We start from the raw sequence: 14,849 nt of genomic DNA on the forward strand, positions 1-14,849 counted from the left end.
ATTTTAGCTTTCCATCTTCTCTGGTATAGAAAGGCAAGAGAGGAATATGTTGTGGGTAAGGGTGGGAAAGCCAATTCATAGTGCATTGATCTGTTCAGATTTTCTGTGTCTTCTTGGTTCAGTCCTTGTAAGTTGTACATGTTCAGATATTTATCCATTTCCTCCAGGTTTTCACATTTGTTGGCATATTGTTTTTGTGATAATCTGTAGTAATTCTTTCTATTTTTGTGATATCATTTGTAATGTCTCCTCTTTCATTTTTGATTTTTGCTATTTGGGTCTTCTGTCTTTTTTTAGTTAGCTTAACTAATGGTTTGTCCATTTTGTTTACCTTCTCAAAAAACCAACTTTTCCTTTCTTTGATCTTTTGTATCATTCTTTTGCATCTCTATTTCATTTAGTTCTTCTCTGATCTTAATTATTTCCTTCCATCTACTAATTTTGGGGTTGGATTTTTCTTGTTTTTCTAGTTTTTTGAGGTTTAGTGTTAGGTTCTTTGAAAACTTTCTATTCTTTTGATATAAGTGTTTATTGCAATAAACTTTCCTTTTAGTACTGCTTTTGCTGTTTATGGAGTGCAGAGCTGACTGTCAGTATTTGTGTACAGTATGTAATGATAAAATGAATATTACTAGCATGTTCATCATTATGAAAAGCCCACTGTAATTTTAAAAGATAAATCTCTAAAATGATCTATGTCAGTATTGAAATTTTATAATTTTAGAGAAAAGAACATATGTATATCATTTTATAAAATATTATTTTAGGGGCCGGCCCGGTGGCGCACTGCTACAGTGTGCCGCTTGGGAGGTGCGGTGGCGCTCCCGCCGAGGGTTCGGATCCCACATACAGACTGGCCGCTCACTGGCTGAGCGAGGTGTGGGAGCAGCAGCGGGGGTTGCGATCCCGTGGCCGGTCCCGGTCCGGTATGGGCGCGACACTGAGGGTTGCGATCCGTTGCCGGGCACGAAAAAAGACAAAAAGGAAAAAAATATATATATATTATTTTACATCAGTTTTTTTTCCCTATAGAATTGTACCTACATTAAGCAAAACCAGTGTAGGCAATTGGCAGAATACTTTGTGCTTCACTAGTCTGATCAGTTAACACCTTTACTTCTCTTTTCGATTCCTTTATCCATTCGTTCATGATTCCTACTCCACCCCATCACAAACCACGAACCAAACCAAAAAAAAAAAAACACTTAAAAGCCTAGGTTGACTGTTCTGAGAAATGACTGAGGTGAGAAGGAGAGAAGAGAGGAGGTTGTGGCCAGCTTTGCGGTGGTGGTGGGGGGTGGGGTGGTGAGTGTTTCAAGCATGAAGTTTCATTTTCATACAGCAGGCTCAAAAATGCCATCATTGTCACTAGGATCACAAATTGTAACTGTTTCTGCTCTTCCACAAAGCCATCAGTCTGCCTTTTGTTACTTTTATCCTTCAAATATGCTTTCCGCATAGCTCATCTGGTTAGAGTGCAGTGTTGGTAACACCAAGGTCAAGGGTTTGGATTCCCATACCGGCCAGCTGCCAAAAAAAAAAGCTTTCTGCCCTGGCCTCCTAGCTTTATTGGTTAATAATATTCTGAACTAATTTTCCACTAAAACCTCTAGTGTAACAGACCATTTATTTATTTATTGTTGGTTATGAATATTCATGAGATACAAAGCTGATTGTCCCTCCTCATGGACAAGATGTGAAGGCCAGATCCATACTGGCAGCATGCCCATTACCACAAATTGCAATTGTACCCTGTGTCCCCCACTCAATTATCCCCAACCTCCCTCCCCATCCCCCTATCCCCTACTCCACTTTGTATCCCTAGATATGCTCTGTCCCTCTGCAAGTCCAACACACCACTGTGGTCTTTCCTTCCTTCTTTCTCTCTTAGCTCCCACTTATGAGTGAGTACAGGAGTTATTTATCCCTCTGTGCTTTGCTTATTTCCCTCAACATGAGTTTCTCCAAGCTCTCCATGTTGTTGCAAATGGGAGAATTTCATTCTTTTTTATGGCAGAGTAGTATTCCATGGTGTATATATACCACAGTTTCCTTATCGAATCATCCATCGATGGAAAAAAGTTTTTTATTTCTAAGTCATCTTACCCATCAAATATAAGGTCTTACTACAACCGCTTTGGAGAACTGTTTGGCATCATCTACCAAAGTCTAAAATACTTATACCCTATATGCTAACAATTTCATTCTTAGATTTTTTTTTTAAATGTATGCACTTGTGCATCAAAAGATATGTGCAAAAATTTATACATGACTTTGTTATTTATAATAGCCTAACATTGGAAACAAACCAAATGTCTATTAGCAGTAAAATGGACAAATAAAATTGTGGTATGTTCTTAGAATGAAAAACTATACAGAAATGAATATGAACAAGCTACTGCTGTGAATGTGAGTATGGCTGAATCTCAAAAAACATAGAATGAAAAGAGCTAGACCAAAAGAATGCATACTGTATGTGTCCTTCCATGTTCCATTTATATACAGGTCAGAAAGACAAAACTAATTTAGTGTTAGAATTCAAGGTAGTGGTTGTCTTTGGGAAGGTTGGAGGCAGCTTCTTATTACTAGTAATGTTCTATTTGATCTGGGAAGTGTTATAATGTGTTCTGTGCTTGCTTTTTGATAATTCCTGGACTTGTTCACTTTTCTATATGTGTGTTATATACTTTAATTAAAAAGTGAAAAAACAAAAGTAGACTTGTGTATGGATTAGCTTATGGAGCATGGCTCAGCAAACACCCTTAAGTTGTGTATAAAGTTTTATCTACATATCTGTATGTGCATTTTAGGAGAGAGATGATCCATAGCATTAATCAGATTTTCACAGGGGTTCATGACCTGAAAATGGTTAAGAGCCCATATCACCAAAGCCTGCATATTCAGGAAAATTATTGTTAATTTAAACATTTATTATGGATAGCTTATAGCTTTTTTTTTTTTTCCTTTTTGTCTTTTTTCGTGACTGGCAACGGATCGCAACCCTCAGTGTTGCGCCCGTACCGGACTGGGACCGGCAACGGGATCGCAAACCTCGGTGTTGCGCCCGCACCTCGCTCAGCCAGTGAGCGGCCGGTCTGTATGTGGGATCCGAACCCTTGGTGGGAGCGCCACCGCACTCCCAAGCGGCGCACTTTAGCAGTGCGCCACCGGGCCAGCCCCCTTATAGCTTATTTTTATAATGAGGTGAATCCTTGCCTCTAAGATTAAACCCTTTATGTTTTGAACCCCATCCCCTCATACTTTTGCTTTTACAATCATCCTCTTTCTTTCCTTCATCATCATTTTCTCTCTCTGCTGGATGACTGCCATTGGCTTACCTCCCTTAATTAATTAATTTTTCTAAAAAAGTCCTCTGTTGATTCCATGTTTTCTACCAGTTACTACTCCATTTCCCTATTCTCTTTCACATCACACTTCCTCCAAAGGGATTTTATACTTACTTACCTCCCATTGTCTCCTCAGCTTATGCCAGTTGGGCTTTTCTTTATATTAACACTTTACCAAAATGGCTCTTCTCAAGGTCACACTGCTTTGAGTTTTGCTGAAACCAGTGGTTAAATATCTCTCTTTGGGAGGAAGTGGGGTGAGAGTACCTCAGGTATAGAGAATTTCTCATTTCATAGTACACTTTTGTTATTAGTCTGTATGGGGCCCTGCTTTAATTTTATTTTATCCTCCTTTATCTCTCATCTTCACTCCCATTCCCTTTCTCCCAGTTGTATCCATTTTAATATGTTTAATATATTATCCTGAATATATCTTTGAATACTGTAGAGCTGTTTTGAATATGTATGTGTTCTACAGTTTTGCTGTACATTCCTTTCTGTTTCTTACTATTTTCATTCATCACTAAATTTAAAGAATTTATCCATTTTTATGTTTGCATCTATTTCATTACATCTGACTGCTGAATAGTATTTAATCATGGTATCTGCCACATTTTAATATTATTCCTTTAGTTATGGACACGCCTGTTTGTTTATTCATTCATTCAACAAATATTGACCATATATTGTTCACCAGGCACTATTCTAGGTGCTGGTTATATAGTAGTGAATAAAACAGAAAAATCCCTACCCTCATGGAACTTACAATCTTGTAGAGAGAGATGATACATAAAATATATACAGTAGTATGTTACATCATGGAAAATGTTAAGGTGAGGAAAGTAAAACAAGGAAGGAGAGAATATGCTATAAACATCCATGTACCATTTTTTGTGTGGACATATGTTTTCAACTTATTTGGGTAGTAAATACCAAGAAATGCCATTGCTGGATCATATGGTAAAAGTGTGTTTAGCTTTGTAAGAAACCACCAAACTGTTTTCTCTAGGATAGGTTGTTCTGTTCTTGGTTCCCCCAGCCCCCGCCACTGCTTATTCTCTTGAGATGTCCTATTTTTTCCTTCCTGGAGCCCATATTCCTTTGAGAATATCAGCCACCTTGACTGATAATACATATAGGCAAAATCCCCAGTTCGAATTTATAGCGTGCGTGCGTGCGTGTGTGTGTGTAGGGAAGTGGGTTTACGCCTACAGGTGGAAATTTGCCAGATACATAGTTCTGTTTTGGTTATATTAGATCTCAATGGCAAGTCATGTCTGTTGACATAAATTTGAGAGTGATCAGCACTTAGACTAGTAAGTTTTCTTGGGAATAAGAAGAAAGGGAAGGTTCCATGTTTGGTTTAATTGCTGAAAATAGGTCAAAGGAGTTGAAAAAACAGAAGATATATTTTGTCTAGGGCTGGTCTTGGCCCTTGGAATGTTTAGAAAGAGCAATGTGTCATGCAAACTCACTAAGCTAATCTTATCCTTGATAGTTCTGGGACACTGTTTCAGGTTTCTGTAAAATAATCTACATGGTATAGTAGCAAGAGATTTGGGATAAGGAGTTTCAGGCCCTTGTGCTACTGATGAATTGTGCTACTTTCAGTAAGTCAAATTAGCCTTCCTACACTTTAATTTTCTCATCAACAAAATGATGAGACTGAACCAAAAGATTTTTTTTTTTTTAAAAAAAGATGACCGGTAAGGGGCTCTTAACCCTTGACTTGGTGTTGTCAGCACCACGCTCAGCCAGTGAGCCAACCGGCCATCCCTATATGGGATCCGAACCTGCGGCCTTGGTGTTAACAGCACCGCACTCTCCCGAGTGAGCCATGGGCCAGTCCTGAACCAAAAGATTCTTAAGGTCCTTTTCTACTCTAAAATTCTATGAATCTTTAAGGAGATGTAGTTGTCAATAATCTTTACCTCAGTAGTTTGATTAAAAATTTTTTTTCTTTAGATGATTTCACCAAAATAGAAATAGCTGATGAGTACAGTTTTAAGTAATTACTAGATTACTTTTCAGAAAAATTATTCCGATTCACAGTACCATTAACAATTTTTCAGTGTGTTCATTTCCCTACAGCATCACCAGCATCGGGTTTAGTATTTTTTAATCCACACTTGTGAATTTAATAGTTATGATGTAGTACCTCAAAGTTTAATTTTTTTAGTTATTTGCAAGGCTAACAATTCTTCTAAGCATTTTAGTAGTTGGGTTGTTTTCTGTGTAAAGCGTTTATAGTCTTTGATAATCTAGTAGGTCCTACAAATTAAAAAGCCGTGTCAATCATTATTAACTAAAAGGATAACAGAATTCTCTTGTTTTCAAGTGTTAATTAATCCTCAAAGTCCTTTTCAGATATTGTGTTATTTGTTACACTTTTTGAGGAAGATTGAAAAGGGATTTTTAAAAAGGTTTAAAGTATATTTAAATAGGTGGAGAAATGTAGTAGTTAAGAAATTGAAACATTTGATGTTAATCAAATGACAGAAGTATAAATTTCGAGTAGCTTGTGTATGGTTGTGAAATAGAGAAGAAAAACCAGATATTGTGTTGTTTGAGAGAAACAAATTCCAATGTTGGCAGTAATTCATTTTAGATATCAGCTAACAAATGCATATGGTTATGGAAAAAGGAAATAAGAAGTTTGTGATATGGGGGTTGTATACATACAGGAAATTAAGTAAAAGTAGATGGTGCAAGAGGTGAAATTTAAAACCAGACTTCCCTTACACTCTAGACTGGTAAGCACTGTATATTTGCATTTTATATGTAGTGCTGAATATGAACAGATTTTCAGTGCAAGATTGGTAGTTGACTTTTGTTATTGTTAATTTATAGGGATTCTGATTTCACTGTGTGAATGGTAAATCTTATAGTTCCTTTATTTTAAAAGAATGTAAATAGCATTAAGAATTTTGGGGCTGGCCCGGTAGCGCACTGCTACAGTGCGCCGCTTGGGAGCGCGGTGGCGCTCCCGCCGAGGGTTCGGATCCCACATACAGACCGGTTCCCGCTCACTGGCTGAGCAAGGGGCGGGCGCAGCACCGAGGGTTGCGATCCCGTTGCCAGTCCTGGTCCGGTACGGGCGCGACACTGAGGGTTGTGGTCCATTGCCGGACACGAAAAAAGACAAAAAGAAAAAAAAAAAAAAAGAATTTTCCAGATATCATTTCCCCATTCCTCTTTAAACATTTCTTACCTTTCTCCTCCCACTTCTGCATTCTTTTTTGCTTTTATCTCTTTTATACTTTTTTCCTCTCATTTTTTAATTCCTTTTCTTGCTGTATCTCTTTATTCAACTTCTTTCATTTTCTATTTTACCTTTTTGTCTTATTTTTGTTATTTATTCTTCTTCTTACTGCTAACTACCCCAACTCTCTTCAGCCAGTTTTTCTCTCACTTACATATTGTGCTTTTTTTGTCCATCAAAGCACATGATCACTAATTAACTAACACACCAGTGTCAAGGAATTGCTTTTTCTTTTCCATTCTTGAATATGATGTATGGTGAAGTAGATCTCCAAGTTAAAAGCCATGGGAGTTGAATCATAAATTGATGTATTTGGTCTTAGGCAAACTGTTTAACGTTTTTTATTCATTTTTTATTTAAAAAAAATTTTTTTTGGCGACTGGTTGGTTACAGGGATCTAAACTCTTGACCTTGGTATTAAAACACCATGCTCTAACAAACTGAGCCAACCTACCAGCCCCTGTTTAACTTTTATGCCTCCATTTCTTCAATTATAAAAAGAGTGACTGAAACAAAATCACCAAGGACTTTACTAGCTTTAAAATCCTATGATTCTTTGGTGTCTTAACATTCCCATTTTTTCCCATTATGCCAACCTCATTCATTTAGCAAATATTTATACTCCTACCATGTGTTTATAACTGCTGTGGATATAAAGGAATCAAAAGAAATAGAACTAGAACATAGGGTTCCTGCCTTTCAATTGTTTAAAGTCTGTCTGGAGACAAGAGGTATCTCTGTGTTAATACTAAGTTATTTCCAGTTTGTTCCTATTCTGTCCAGAACAGGTCCATAGTCTCAAGGGAATACCAGCTACTTTAGCCCCAACCTAATTTCTGGGTGAGGGGCAGTGTTGCCCTTTAACACAGTAAAAGACTACTTTTTATTTTTATTTTTTTTCCTTTTTGTCTTTTTTCGTGACCGGTAACGGGATCGCAACCCTCAGTGTCGCGCCCACACTGCGCTCAACCAGTGAGCGGACCGGTCTCTATATGGGATCCGAACCCTCGGCAGGAGCGCTGCCACGCTCCCAAGTGCCGCACTCTACTGAAGACTCCTTTTTAAATATTCTTATACAAGTATATCTAGGAATTCCCTCTGTAGTTCTATAGCATTATTTTATGTTGTCTGCTTGTTTCCAGTCTTGTCCATGATAAGAAAATTTATCTCAGAATTAAAGAGATTGGTCTTCATTGTGATTTGGTAGATGATCACCCTCTGCCTCCTTATCTTGTGTGGACATATATATGTCTGTGTATTTATATGTTTATATAATCATGTTCAAGAATAATGTGAGTAAGTGTGACCAAGAAGTCTTAGCAGACCATATATGCTTATACTTTGTGCACCTATTTTGTAAGGAGTATTGCTTTTGGAAACATCTTTTCCCTTCCTAGGCTGAAGGACTATGTACTTTCTGATAAAACTATATCACTCCACAGGGATTAGGGACAGTGGGGATGGAGTGATTGGGAGGGAGGTTTGTGTGTGCTTATAAAAGGACACCACCAGGGATTCTTGTGATGGAACTGCTCTTTATCTTGACTTTGGTAATGGGTGCATGGTGTTATGCACATGTGATAAAACTGCATAGAACTAAATACACACACACACACATACACATGAGTACAAATAAAACTGGGAAAATCAGAATAAGGTAGGTAAATTGTGTCAATGTCAGTATCCCAACCAAGATATTGTACTATAATTTTATAAGATGTTACCATTGGGAAAAACTGGATAAAAGGTATACCAGATTTCTGTTATTTCTTTCAAGTGAATTTTAATCTGTAGTTATCTCAAAGTAAAAGTTCCAATTAAAAATAATAGCAATTTAAAGAAGTCTCTGTTGTGAAAGAAGGGGATGGGATGCTGGAAGCGGAGGTTGAAATGATGTAGGGTTGTGAACCAGAGTGTAGGCATCTTTAGAAGCTGGAAAAGGTAAGGAAATAAATTCTCCCTTGAAGCCCCCAGGCAGAATGTAGCCCCACCAAATGAATTTTGGACGTCTGACCACTAGAACAGTAAAGTAATAAATATGTGCTGTTTAAAGATGATGGAATAGATGGTACCCAGCGTCATCCTCTCCCACAGTCAACCATTTACAACTATTAAAAAGCAATGACAGCCAAGCTGGGGCTGCTAGAGCTCAAGGGAGGAGGAGAGACCTACGGAGTTAAGTTCTCCTAAGAGACGTACGATGAGAGAAAGAAAGGACTGATCCAACCATTTTGAGCCCCAACCACTTCAAGGCTGGCCCTGGTGAGCACACAGAGCAAGAGCTGGCAAAAGCTGCAACTATGCCCTTTGTATGATGTTGCTTGGAGGCTACGGGGAAGAAGAGGGCCTTGGGGGCCCCCAGGCCAGCAAGACCACTAACAGGGTTCTCGTGGACCCACATAGGAGTGAGGGGCCACAGACAACTGAAAAAAGGAGTCACTCAGAGGCCAGTGAGTCATCACAAGGGACTGGTGCATGGCCTGTCTCATGGGAAGTGTTTGGAATGTGGGAGGTAGGGGAGATGTGCCCACCAGGGGGACACTGGGGCACAGCATGGACAGCTGATCTGCCCTCCAATCAGCATAGGTCCACTCAGTGGAGATTGGACAGGAATAGAGAACTGCAGGGGGTGCAATTTTCTGAAAAGACTCAGGCCCAGACCAGAGTTTCCATGCAACCCAGGTGTATTGGACCTCACAAGACCCAGAAGTGCTTACAGGGCCAACAGTTAAAACCTGAGCTGCACAAAAAGCTTTCCCCAGAGAATCAGCAGCAAAGCAATTTAGCTCAGCCACAGGGCTCAAGTGCTGGTTCCCATAGGATGTTCCCCCATTTTAGAAGTAAGCAAAGGACAGCAGATTAGTTCCAGTGCAGAGTTTAAGTGGTGGGGGTAGCTAATAATCCAACACAGAACCGAAAGAAAACACAAAAAACCCACAGATAAGAGACAAAGTTCTCATATTAACCAGTAGAGGTCTAACACCACCAAAGAACACCTATAAAACCTGGAAGGACCAGAAGCCCTCCAGGCTCCCAAGCTGGAGTGGGAGAAGGGTGGAGGGCCTCAGCCACACCACCCCCGCATGTCCGCATCCAGCCCAGCAACAACCAGCAGGCTGCTGCAGGAAGCGCCCTGAGCTCCTAAGCTGGGGTGGGAGGTGGTGGGGCCCCCCAACCTTTGCATACAGCCTAGCAATTACCACCTAGCCAGCGCCAGAAGCACCCCAGGCTCTGGAGCTGGGGCAGTGGGGGCCAAGGGCCTCAGCCACGCCCCCAACATCTGCATCCAGCCCAGCAGAGACTGCAGAGCCACTGCTGGAAGTGCCCTGGGCTCCTGAGCTGGGGCAATGTGGGGCTGAAGGCTTCAGCCAAGCCTCATGATGTCTGCACCCAACCCAGTGATGACCACCAAGTCACAGCTGGAAGCTGTCTGGGCTCCTGGAGTTGGGGGGCTGAGGGCCTCAGCCATGCTCCCCTGAAGTCTCCCCTGAAGTCTGCATCGAGCCCAGTCATGACTGAGCTGCCACTGGAAGCCCCCTGGGCTCCCCTGCTGGAATGAGGAGGGGTGCCACAGGCCTGGACCGCACCCCTCCTTCCTCCTCCTCCTCCCACCCATCTCCCACCCATTTTCCTCTCCCCCTGCCCCGAACTGCTCCGTAACAACATCTTAGAATGTAAAAAATAATAACGAATTTTTAAAATATATATAAAGATGTCTCTGCCGAAAGATTTGTGATTTAACACATGTAGCTGCAGGAAGCACATTAATAAATCATTCTGTGGAGCATGACTTTCCATTTACAATCGGGATACCCTATTAAATAGATTTTACTAATTTTCTATTCCACCTTTTCATGTGCACATATGGAAAGTAAAGCAATAGCTGTGATGTGTTGTCTCCATTAGCAAAAGAAGAACTTTGCAAACAGTTAAGTATGCTAGTTTTATATCAGCCTCATTTTCTGTCAAGTAAAAAATCAGTTACTTCTAATAGTGGTTAAATATTTTCATACAATTTATGGGGCCAAAGTTTTTGGAAGTTTATTCTGTCAAAGAGGAAACATTTGTTATTATTGTGAAGATACTGTAAATTAATCTAAAAACTCAACATTGAAGAAAATGCTGTTTGTTTTTTGAGTAATAATACAAATATTAAGCTTAGTACAGCATAGAGTTGTGGTCAAAACACTGTTCTTTATTAAGAAACTCAATGTAGCAGAAAATGTATTTGGAATTGGTTGTAGCACATTCATAATTAATAATTGCATCTCTGCATGCCTGATATTCTACCAATAAAATAACTATAATTTTCAAAATTTACAAGTATTTTTGTATACATACTTGTAAATTGCATAAGTTTACATGTTCTCATCAAATTGCATAAATTTACAAGTATTTTTATGTATAAGTATCCATATACATTTTATGAACTAGGAAATTTTTGTTATGATCAGATATTGAATTTTAAAAAAATATTTCAGTAGGTCAGTATTTACATTGTCTGTTTGCTGTCAGCAATAAGATTTTAGAAATATTTGAAAAATATATATACCTCTCCAAATTTACTGACTGAAATTTTTGAGCAAGCCTGAAGTGGAGTGGTGTCGTAGTTTTTAAAAACACATATATCTATTCTGATCATTTTTAGCAGTCCAAAAGGTATTAAGATTATACTCACATTCTTCCTATTTTTTTTTATATATAGTGACTTAATTTTTAATTTTGTTATTTTTTTATATTTTTTAATTTTATTAATATACAGTATAATTGATTTTCGTGTCCCTTTACTGATTCTTCCCTTCCTCTCTCCAACTCCCACCTATCAACATCATATGTGTTCACTTGTCTTAACAAGAGCAAGGAATTGTGATTGTTGTGTCGTCTTCCCTGCACCCCCGTTTGTTTGTGTATTTATTTTTAGCTCCCACAAATAAGTGAGAACATGTGGAATTTCTCTTTCTGTGCCTGACTTATTTCACTTACTATAATTTTTTCTAAGTCCATCCATGTTTCTGTGAATGGTGGTATTTCATTCTTTTTTAACAGAGTAGAATTCCATTTTGTAGATATACCACATTTTCCATATCCACTCATCTGATGATGGCCATTTGGGCTGGTTCCAACTCTTGGCTATTGTAAATAGTGCTGCAATAAACATTGGAGTACAGGTATCCCTTCAAAGTGATGATTTCCATTCCTCTGGGTATATTCCCAGCAGTGGAATAGCTGGGTCATACGGTAGATCAATCTGTAATTGTTTGAGGAACCTCCAAATCATTTTCCATAAAGGCTGTCCCATTTTGCAGCCCCACCAACAGTGTAGGAGGGTTCCTTTTTCTCTGCAACCTTGCCAGCATTTATCATTCTCAGTCTTTCTTTTTACTCTCCACTCCAAAACAATTCATCAAATTTTTGACTCAAATAATTTAGGTGCTTTGCTGCCTTCTCTCTCACTTCTCACAGACACACACATAAAGACCAATCAATTTAGGTATATCTTGTATTTGTTGCCACTCCTATTTCCCTGTTTTTAGTAGATATTCCACGTTGGTTAAAGCTGTGATTTCTTCTTCTTGATATATTTGTAATTTCTTCACTTCAACTTGTTTTCCTGCAAAAGTTTTTGACTCTTACTGAAACTCTTTTTTTTTTTTTTTTTGTCTTTTTTCATGTCCGGCAACGGATCGCAACCCTCAGTGCTGCACCCGCACCTCGCTCAGCCAGTGAGCGGGAACCAGTCTGTATGTGGGATCCGAACCCTCGGCGGGAGCGCCGCCACGCTCCCAAGCGGCGCACTGTAGCAGTGCGCCACCAGGCCGGCCCCTGAAACTCTTTTTGTATGTGCATGTGTCCAGTGTTGTAAAGCTAACCTACAGTGAACTGGTACAGTACAGTTGGTCTGGCTGTGCTCTAAGACTTTGTCAGTGTCATCATCTTTCTATTTGGTGTTTAAAATGACTCATAATTACAAGTTACTAAATTATTCAGTGTAAAGAAAATGTAGTAATGGTGTGTAAAATCCCATAATACAGCATTGCCTATTATATTGGTCAGAAGACTTTAGTTCCTTGACAAGATCCCTGCCATATCTGCTCTTAGGATTTGATATAACCAATTCTGTTTAAACAATATCTTTAACATTTATAATAAAGACAGAGTACTTTTGGGTATTGACTTATTTGAAAAATATTATGTATATGGAAGTTCCTTTTTTTAAAAATAATATGTATCTGTTCTTGACTAAATGCTTTTGTTTTTGTTTTTGTTTTTTTTTTCCTGACATCTTGCTGGTATAGGGATCTGAACCTTTGACCTTGGTGTTATCAGCACCATAATCTCCCAAGAGAGCTAACTGGCCAGCCCTAAAATGTGGTTTTTGGAAGAGCTAGTATTTGAAAATCATTTATCAGCTCTAACCGTATGAAAACAATATATGCAATCATTTTGTTTAAAAATTATCATTGGTAACAGAATTTAAGTATCCACAGGCATATTAGGGTGAAATATTTGATTGGAATTAATTTAAGCTCAATTCTCATTCTTTTCCGTACAGTATTTCTCAAACTCTGAGGCCTGAAGAATTCACACATTTAGATATGGCGTCATTTTCAGAAAGAGACTTTTGGTAATGTGTAAGTAGTTTTTGTTTTTTATTTCAGTTTGTTTCAACTAGCTGTTTTCTGTATTAAACACAGTGAAACCTTAATTTACAGAACTCTTGAGGATTTGGAACATATTTACCACAGAATAATTATGAGTAATAAGTGACACAGAATAATTTGTTGAAAGAAGATATGCTTTGGATCAGTATTAATTCAACACTATTTATTAAAGGAAAAATCCTCAGTGTAAAGAATATTGGATTGAGGGACTTGAGTTCTTGCCCAGGCTCTGCCACTAAACTAGCTGGGTATCCTTAAGTAAGCCACCTCCTGTGCTTCAATTTTTTTGGCTATAAAATGCGGGATTGGACTGTGATTGATAATAAGATCTCTTTCCCTCTATATGTCTATTATTCCTATCTTAAGTTTTTTTATAAATCAAGGTTTGATAATCTTTCAAAAGAGTTGTCAAATTACCAATTTATGTTTTGATTTTATGCTGTTAGTTTTTTGCTTCGGGATAGGTATTGGGGTCAGTGGTTCTAAAGTAGATTAGGGGACAGGTTAGCCCCCCTTGCTCAAGAAATCAGTCCTACATAGTCCATCAGTTTGGGGTATAAATCTTACTTTTAAAATTATGTTTGCTTTGGGTGGGTTAAACCTTTTTTAACAAAATGTCAACGTATTGTTAAATATGATACACAAATAAAATTTCTTTCAAAAATCTCCATGGATGCTGATGCTGAATGAGTGCCAGTTTTCAAGGAGGTGGGGGAAAGGGAAAATAAAGTAGTGATAACTTCTGTGCATGGGGCTTTTGGGGAGAAACTGATAGGGAAATTTTGGGCAGGGTGAAAGCAAGCATTTGGAATCTGGAAGGATGATAGGAGAAAAGATGGCTAGAGGTGGAATGAAAATATAGAAAGAGATGAGGAAAGGCAGAATTAAATAAGAAACTTCGAAGGCAGGGGCAATTGCTTTCATCATTGTTGTCACCTGCTCCTAGAATAGTGTCTGATCTTAATAAGGATTTATTAAAAATTTGTTGAATAAATGAATAAATTACTTATTTAATGAATTTCTAATTTTGCCTAGGGCCCTGATCATGGTGGTTATTGGTTACTAGACTCAAATCATCTAGTTTGTCCATGTCAACAACTACAGTATTTAAGGTAATTGAGATTCAGAAAAGTGATTCTGAGTTATAGAGAAAAAAACATGTTTAGTATAATATGCTTGAGGAAGGTTATAAAGCAAATATTCATTTAATAGATATATATGTATATATATGTTTTTTTGGTGGCTGGCTGGCACAGGGGTCTGAACCCTTGGGTTTGGCCAGTGCAGGGATCTAAATCCTTGCTCTAAAATAAATTTTTTTTTTTTTTTTTGTCTTTTTTGTGACCGGTAAGGGGATCACAACCCTTGGTGTGGTGTCACCCACACCGTGCTCAGCCAGTGAGTGCACGCACCGGCCAGTCCTATATAGGATCCGAACCCACACGGAAGCGTCGCTACACTCCCAGCGCTGCACTCTCCCGAGTGCGCCATGGGCTCGGCCCTAAAATAAATATATATATTTTTTTGTCTTTTTCCGTGTCCGGCAACGAATCGCAACCCTCAGTGTCGCCCCCGTAC

At 38.7% G+C, this 14,849-nt stretch overlaps 1 protein-coding gene across 1 annotated transcript in view; it reads left to right on the forward strand.

Moving 5' to 3' along the window:
- The first annotated feature begins 13,160 nt into the window (after positions 1–13,160).
- The window catches only part of LOC103592746 (C-myc promoter-binding protein-like), a 14,685-nt gene continuing 12,996 nt past the window's right edge, over positions 13,161–14,849 (forward strand). Inside the window, exons 1-2 of the mRNA XM_008575581.1 lie at positions 13,161–13,241; positions 14,307–14,383. The gene's annotated coding sequence lies outside the window, so the exon portion shown is untranslated. The remainder of the gene's footprint in view (positions 13,242–14,306; positions 14,384–14,849) is intronic.

This window comes from Galeopterus variegatus, unplaced genomic scaffold, assembly GCF_000696425.1.
Source record: "Galeopterus variegatus unplaced genomic scaffold, G_variegatus-3.0.2 Scaffold1209, whole genome shotgun sequence".
Classification (NCBI taxonomy): Eukaryota; Metazoa; Chordata; class Mammalia; order Dermoptera; family Cynocephalidae; genus Galeopterus; species Galeopterus variegatus.